The sequence below is a fragment of the Mus caroli genome, unplaced genomic scaffold, assembly GCF_978045245.1.
Source record: "Mus caroli unplaced genomic scaffold, Mus_caroli_1 scaffold_22, whole genome shotgun sequence".
In the NCBI taxonomy this organism is placed as follows: Eukaryota; Metazoa; Chordata; class Mammalia; order Rodentia; family Muridae; genus Mus; species Mus caroli.
In genome coordinates, this window is record NW_028227277.1 from 3,332,317 (window position 1) to 3,340,906 (window position 8,590).

Sequence of the window (8,590 nt, forward strand, 5' to 3'; positions counted from 1 at the left end):
AAACCACCAACAGATAGAGAAAGGATCTTCACCAATCCTAAATCAGATAAGGGAATAATATCCAATATATATAAAGAACTCAAGAAGGTGGACTCCAGAAAGTCAAATAACCCCATTAAAAAATGGGGCTCAGAACTGAACCAAGAATTCTCACCTGAGGAATACCGAATGGCAGAGAAGCTCCTGAAAAAATGTTCAACATCCTTAATCATCAGGGAAATGCAAATCAAAAAAACCCTGAGATTCCAGCTCACACCAGTCAGAATGGCTAAGATCAAAAATTCATGTGGAGAAAGAGGAACAATCCTCCATTTTTGGTGGGATTGCAAGCTTGTACAAACACTCTGGAAATCAGTCTGGCGGTTCCTCAGAAAATTGGACATAGTACTACCGGAGGATCCAGCAATACCTCTCCTGGGCATATATCCAGAAGGTGTCCCAACCGGTAAAAAGGACACATGCTCCACTATGTTCATAGCAGCCCTATTTATAATAGCAAGAAGCTGGAAAGAACCCAGATGTCCCTCAACAGAGGAATGGATACAGAAATCATGGTACATTTACACAATGGAGTACTACTCAGCTATTAAAAAGAATGAATTTATGAAATTCCTAGCCAAATGTATGGACCTGGAGGGCATCATTTTGAGTGAAGTAACACAATCACAAAAGAACTCACACAATATGTATTCACTGATAAGTAGATATTAGCCCAAAACTTAGGATACCCAAGATATAAGATACAATTTACTAAACGCATGAAACTCAAGAAGAATGAAGACCAAAGTGTGGACACTGTGCCCCTTCTTAGAATTGGGAACAAAACACCCAGGGAAGGAGTTACAGAGACAAAGTTCGTAGCTGTGATGAAATGTTGGACCATTTAGAGACTGCCGTATCCAGGGATCCTTCCCATAAGCAGCTTCTAAACGCTGACACCATTGCATACACTAGCAAGATTTTGCTGAAAGGACCCAAATATAGCTGTCTCTTGTGAGACGCTGCCGGGGCCTAGCAAACACAGGAGTGGATGTTCACAGTCAGCTATTGGATGTATCACAGGGCTCCCAATGGAGAAGCTAGAGAAAGTACCCAAGGAGCTAAAGGGATCTGCAACCCTATTGTTGGAACAACATGATGTACTAACCAGAACCCCGGAGCTCTTGTCTCTAGCTGCATATGTATCGAAAGATGGCCTAGTTGGCCATCATTGGAAAGAGAGGCCCATTGGACTTGCAAACTTTATATGCCCCAATATAGGGGAATGCCAGGGCCAAAAGAATGGGAATGGGTGGGTAGGGAAGTGGGGGGCGCTATGGGATACTTTGGGGATAGCATTGGAAATGTAACTGAGGAAAATATGTAATAAAAATATTAAAAATTAAAAAAAAGAAAGTTACCAGTAAAATTTCTTTATATTTTACTTTAACGTATGTTTAGATATGAACATAAAGGATTTCTTTAAAATAAAATATGCACCATACTTTAAAAATCAAAAAAAAAGAAGGTATTCCATGAAAAAACAATATTTACACAATATTTTGAACAAATCCAGCCCTCCAATGAATAATAAAGGGAAAACTCCAATATAAGGAGGGAAATTACACTCTCGAAAAAGCAAGACATTTATCTTGAAGCAAACATAAAAGAAGATAGCTACATGAAAAAATTCCACCAAAATATCATGAAGCAACAAATACTTTTCCTTAGTATCTCTTAATATGAGGGGATTCATTTCACCAATAAAAAGACATAGACTAACAGACTGGTTGTGTAAGCAATACCCATCATACCAGAAACAAACCTCAGGGAAAAACACAGATATTACTTCAGAGTAAAAGGCTGGAAAACAATTTTCCAAGCTAATGGTCCAAAGAAACAAGCTTGAGTAGCAATTCTAATATCAAATAAAATTGACTTTCAACCCAAAGTTATCAAAAAAGACAAGGAGGGACACTTCATATTCATCAAAGTTAAAATTTACGAAGATGAACTCCCAATTCTGAACATTTATACACCAAATGCAATGGCATTCACATTCCTATAAGAAACTTTAGTAGAGCTCAAATCACACATTGTACCCAAGACAATAATAGCGGAACTCCCCTCCCTCATTAATAGACAGATACTGGAATCAAAAATTAAAAAGGTACTCATCGAAACTAACAGAAGTTATGAAACAAATAGATTAGTTGATATCTATAGAACATTTTACCCTAAAACAAAATGATGCCCATTCTTCTCAGCACCTCATGATGCCTCCTCCATATAATCAGTCCCAAAACATGCCTTAACAGATATAAAAATGTTGTAATAATCCCATGCATCCTACCTGATCACCAAGGACTAAGGTTGATTTTCAGTAATGTTATAAATAATTGAAAACACACATAAACATAGTAGGTGAACAACAATATAGTGAGTGAAAACTTGGGCAAGGAGGAAATAGAAATAAATTTAAGACGTTTTAGAGTTTAATGAAAATGAATCTGCAACATACCAAAAGTTATGGGACAAAATGAAAGCAGTTCTAAGAAGGAAACTCATAGCTATGAATGCCTCCAAATAAAAATTGGAGAGAGGATACAGGAGTAGGTTGACAGCACACCTAAACATTCTAGAACAAAAGGAAGTAAATTCACTCAAGAGGAGTAGAAGGCAGGAAATATCAATCTCAGGGTTGAAATCAACCAAATGGAAACAAAGGAATTCTACACACACACACACACACACACACGCACACGCACACGCACACGCACACGCACACGCACACACACACACACACAAAAAAAATCAAACAAATTAGGAGCTGATTCTTTGAGAAAATCAATAAGATAGATAAAATATTAGCCAGACTAACTACAGGGCAAAGGGACAGTAACCAAATTCACAAAACCAGAATTGAAAAGGGAGCCATAACAACAGAAACTTAGGAAATCCAAATCAGATCTTATTAAACAAGCATGTATTCAAAAAAAAAATAAAAATAAGGAAATAAGGAAAAAATGCACACTTGTCTAGACAGATAATAGGTACGAAATTGAAATCAGGATCAGATAAATCCTGTAATTACTCCCATAACCCCTAAAGAAATAGAAGCAGTCATTAATAGTCTCCCAACCAAAAAAAGCCCAGGATCTGATGAACCCATCAGATTTCTATCAGATCTTCATGTGTGAGATCCCGACTTAGAGTGTTTCTCCCTGGAAGGTAAAGCCCCTGGACTTTCCCCAAGCTTGTTTTCCCTAATCTCTAAATATACAGCTAGAAAGAAGCTCTTTGTTCACTATAGCCTGCAAGAAGCCTTTTTTGTTTCTGAGCCTTACAGCCAGAGATGTAATAATTGTAATTTTACCAAAGACATCTGGGCAGAGAAGAACACTCCTCCCAACTCTTCCCATCTCCTCCCAACTGCACCCAGTTCCTCCCAACTCCTCCCAACTCTACCCACCTCCTCCTAGCTATCCTCCCAACTCTTCCCAATTCCTCAGCTAGCTGTTAAAAGCCCCCCATTGTCACCACTCCGGGTTGAAATCCCCACCCTGTATGGTAGAAGGACTTCATCCTCAGCTAGCTGATAATAAAACGTCTTGTAGTTTGCATCAGGTGTGATTATCTCTCGAGTTTGCTGTCCAGCTCATTCCGGAACATGAGTGGAAGCCCAACTTCGGGAGTCTTACATGTGTGTTCTCATATACCAGGAGGCCTACCCCAGTTCTCAGAGACCACACTTGGAGGTAGGATCCTGTCTTTGCTATGTCTTTGTCTGTTGGCTGTGTTTGAATTCAGCATTATGGTTTGCAGTTTACTACACTCCTGAGAGCAACGACCTCCCTGTTCTGGATGAAGGGCAGGGATACTGACAGACATGTTAGTCGTAACCGCTTGCTGCTCTGGTAGACCTCCGAGAAGGTCTGAGGGAGCTCCAGGGATGCATGGAGATCTCGAATCGAGGTGCCAAATGACAGTGTGCTCACTTGGCTGTCTGTTTCTGTTACTGCGTGCCAAGTGAGCATGTGCTCACTCAGCTGTCTGTTTCTGTTTTTATATATATATATATTTTTATATATATATATATAAATATATATATATATATTTATATATAGTGTTTGTCTCCCTGTATGTGACTCTGATGATGGGACAGACTATTAGCACTCCTCTTGGACTGACTCTTGAGAATTGAACTGAAATTACTACTAGGATTCACAGTCTGTTTGTAGATGTCAAAAAGAGATTTTGGAGAACTTTCTTCTCAACGAAATGGCCAGCTTTTGGTGTTAGTTGGCCAACAGAGGGCACTATTGAACTGATTGTGATTTCTGCAGTTAAAGATGTTGTTGCACAGAAGAGACTAGGGTCTCAACCAGAACAAGCACCCTACATTGACATCTCGGAAATTTCCGCGCAGGAAGCTCCCCTGACCCCATCCTGGTTGAAGCCTTGGGTTCAGAAGAACAAGCTGGACTCCTGAGTCCTAGCTTTCCACCACTCACCAAAAAAACAAAACAAAACAAAACAAAAAAACAAAAAAAAAAACCCTAAGATAAATATGTTGGGGGGTGAACTGCAACCCTTGGCTCCTCCCAAGATCTATCCAGAGATAGAAGAACCTCCAGAATATTGTAACACCACACCCTCATATCACTAACCGGTCTCTCCCAGATACCTCACCAGGGTACCACTGGAGACACGGGGGAGGGACCAGCTGCTGGAACACAAGACAAATGAGCATGGAGCCCAGAGAGACCAGACTCAACAACCTTGCTGGCTTTAGGTACTTATGGCCTACTCCAGCAGACCCCTGAACTGCAGCCTCTTCATTACTGGTCTTTTTCCTTCTCTGATCTCTATAATTGGAAGGCAAATCACGCCACCTTCTCTGAAAACCCCTCTACCCTTACTAATCTCATGGAATCTCTCATGTTTTCTCATCAGACCACTTGGGATGACTGTCAACAGCTTTTAAGGGTTATTTTTATCACACAGGAGAAGAAAAGGATTCTGCTGGAGGTAAGAATGAATGTGCTGGGGGCAAATGGATGGCTGACACAACTTCCAAATGAAATAGATGCATGCTTCCCCCTCTGACACATACTGACTGGTACCCTAACAGGCCTGAAGGTAGTGAGAAGTTGACAGTTTGGCGCAGGGATACATAACCAGGAATGAGAGGAGCTGACAGACAACCCAGCAATGTGGCCAAGGTAAGAGGGATCCTACAAAAGGAAAAGGAGCTACCAGCAGAGTTTCTAGAGTGCCTCTTAGAAGCATACAGGCATTACACTCCCTGTGTCAGAGAGCCAGCAGGCCGCTCTGGCCATGGCTTTCATTGGGAAGTCTGCTTCTGCCATTAGGAGAATGTTACAGTGTCTAGAGAGTCTGTAAACACTATCTTTGCAAGATCTGGTTAAGGAGGCAGAGAGTGTACCATAAGAGAGAGACTAAAAAGAAATAGGAGAAAGAGAATAGAGAGCAGCTGAGGCAAGAGAAAGTAGATGAGATGGAAGGCAGGCAAGAATTTTAAATAGGATTTTGGATACATTTGCAAGTGATAAGGAAGTTTATAAAAAAGTTGGAGGGAGAAGGCAGACAGGGTACCTGGGCAACACAGGGCCAAAAAGACCTCAGAACTCCATAGGACCTTTACGACCACCTCTACATAAGGACCAATGTGGGTACTGTAAAGAAAAGGGACACTGGGCAAGAGACTGTGCCATGAAAGAGACAGATATCAGAACAACTAAGTCCTTACTCCAGGGGATGATGACTAGGGGATATGGGGCACAGACCCATTCCCTGAGACTAGTGTAACCCTAACTGTGGAAAAGACTCCTACGGCTTCCCTTCTTGGTATCAGAGCAGTTTTTTCAGTCCTGACAAAGTCACTGGAGAAATTGAGTAACCAGAAAAACGAAGTAATTGGGGCTACTGTTCAGAAACCATTCTCACCTTGCATGGTAGCACACGCCTTTAATCCCAGCACTCGGGAGGCAGAGGCAGGCGAATTTCTGAGTTCGAGGCTAGCCTAGTCTACAGAGTGAGTTCCAGGACAGCCAAGGCAACACAGAGAAACCCTGTCTCGAAAACACACACACACACACACACACACACACACACACACACACACACACAAAAGACAGAAACCATAATCTTGGACCACTGATAAGAAAATTAATCTAGGAGTAAGCCAAGTAACTGATTCCTTCCTCATCATTACTGAATGCCCCACCACATTGTTGAGAAGAGACATAGTAGCAAATTTTCTTTTGAAGGAACTTCAATCCCTTGGCAAGCCTCTATCTCTATAATTTGAACTTTAAAATTAGAAGAAGAATATAGATTACATGAGCCTCAATCCCTGTCAAGAAAAGTATTAGAAGGGACCAGGTAAGGGAGATATCCTAAATGCTGGGCAGAGACTTGGGATATAAGAGAGGCAAAGAGGGTGCACCCCATCCTTGTGACACTGGAAAATGATATAACAATACCCCATGAGCAAAGAGGCCCAAGAGGGCATCAGACCTCACATTCATAGTCTCTTAGAACTTGGTGTTTTGGTCCCTTGTCAGTCTTCCTGGAATACTCTGTTGCTACCAGTTAAAAAGCCAGGCCTGCCACCCTGGCACTCTCTACCATACCCCCTTACTAAAGAGACTGTGACTTTCTCATGAACCCCCAAACACCGGAAGCCTTTAAAGAGATTAAAAAATCTTGCTTAGTGCATCAGCTCTAGTCCTGCAAGACCTGACCTAGCCTTTCATTCTCTATGTAGACCAAACAGCAGAAATAGTGAGATGGGTCCTGACCCAAAATCTGGGGAAATAGAAACGACCTGTGGCCCAATTGTTAAAAAAAAAAAAAAAAATAGACCCAGTGGCCAGTGGATGACCATCTTGCTTAAAAGTTATCGCTGCTGCTGTGTCAGTATTTCTCAAAGAGGCTGACAAACTGACTCTAGGTCAATGAACTATAGAAGTAGCCCCTATATCCCCATGCCTTAGAAAGCATCATTAGACAGCTGCCTGATTGCTGGATGACTGTTGTTCACAGGACCCATTAACAGAGCCTTTTACTGACTGAAAGAGTATAGTTTGCACCCCCTCCTATCCTGAATACTGCCACCTTGCTGCCGGAAGCCGACCACTTCCTACAAGTACACCAAGGTATAGACATCCTGGCAGAAAAAAAACTGAAATTAAGAAAGACCTCACTGACCAGCCATAGCCAGGCTGCCCTAACTGGTACACAGATGGTATCTGCTTTTTGGTTGAAGGTAAAAGAAAAGCAGGGGCAGCAGTGGTCAATGGAAAAAAAAACCATCGGGGACAGCAGCTTGCCTGAAGGCATGACAGCCCAGAGAGAAGAGCTAATCACACTCACCCAAGCCTTGCAGCTGTCCAAAGAGAAAAACATCAATATCTACACAGACAGCAAGTATGCTTTTACCACTGCTCACATACATGGGGCGATCTATAGAAAACAGGAGTTACTCACATCTGATGGGAAAGATATTAAAAATAAAAAAGAAATCTTGAACCTATTAGAAGCCAAACACTTTCGAAAAAAAACTAACTGGCCATCATACATTGCACCCATCTCCAAAAAGGTCATGATGCCATAGTGAAGGGAAATCAGATGACTGACCTTGCTGCCAAACATGCAGCAAGTTTTAAGACTAGGAAAAAAAAAGAAAGAGATTAAAAACCATTATAAACTCAAAGACCCAGGTTTGGTCTACAGTCTAGAAGATCAAGAACAGAAAAAAAAAATACCTGAGATATGTGTATATACTACCCAAGGAGTGGCTAAGACCCAAGATGGTCACTGGATACTGCCCACCAAAGAAGGGTTAAATATGTAGCCAATCTACACAGGCTCCCCCACTTGGAAACTAAGAAGCTAAAGAAATTGTTAAGAGCTCAAACTACTATGTTACTAGATTGCCAGATGTTGCCCAGGAGTTTGTTAATGAATGCCAAGCCTGTGCCCTCACCAATGTCAGCCACCAGAATAATGCTCCCCAGAGGGGGGTTAAGAGGTGACGGCCTGGTACATTCTGAAAAGTAGATTTCACTGAAGTTAATTTCGCCAAGTACAGTAATAAATATCTATTACTTTTTATAGACACCTTTTTAGGCTTGGTCGAAGCCTTCTCCACTAACAAGGAGACCGACAATGTTGTGGCAAAGAAGATATTAGAGGAAATGTCCCCATCATTTGGCTTCCCTAAGGTACTTTCATCAATCAAGTGCCCCTCCTTCTTTGCCCAGGTAAGCCAAGGGTTAGCCAGAAAATTGGGGATCGATTGGAACTTACATTGTCCCTATATACCCCAGACATCAGAACAGGTAGAGCAGATGAATAGAGAATTAAAAGAAACCTTGACTAAATCGGCTTTAGAGACATGCAGAAAAGATTATGAAGCTCTCCTTCAATTCACCTTATTGTGAGTATGGAACACCACAGGAAAATTTAAACTTACACCCTTCCAACTCCTCAATTGGGGACCACCTTCCTTAACAGAAGAAGGGGGAATGTTTGACCCTGATGTTCCTTTTTCTGAACCCCTCCTAGCTCGCTTAAAGACCCT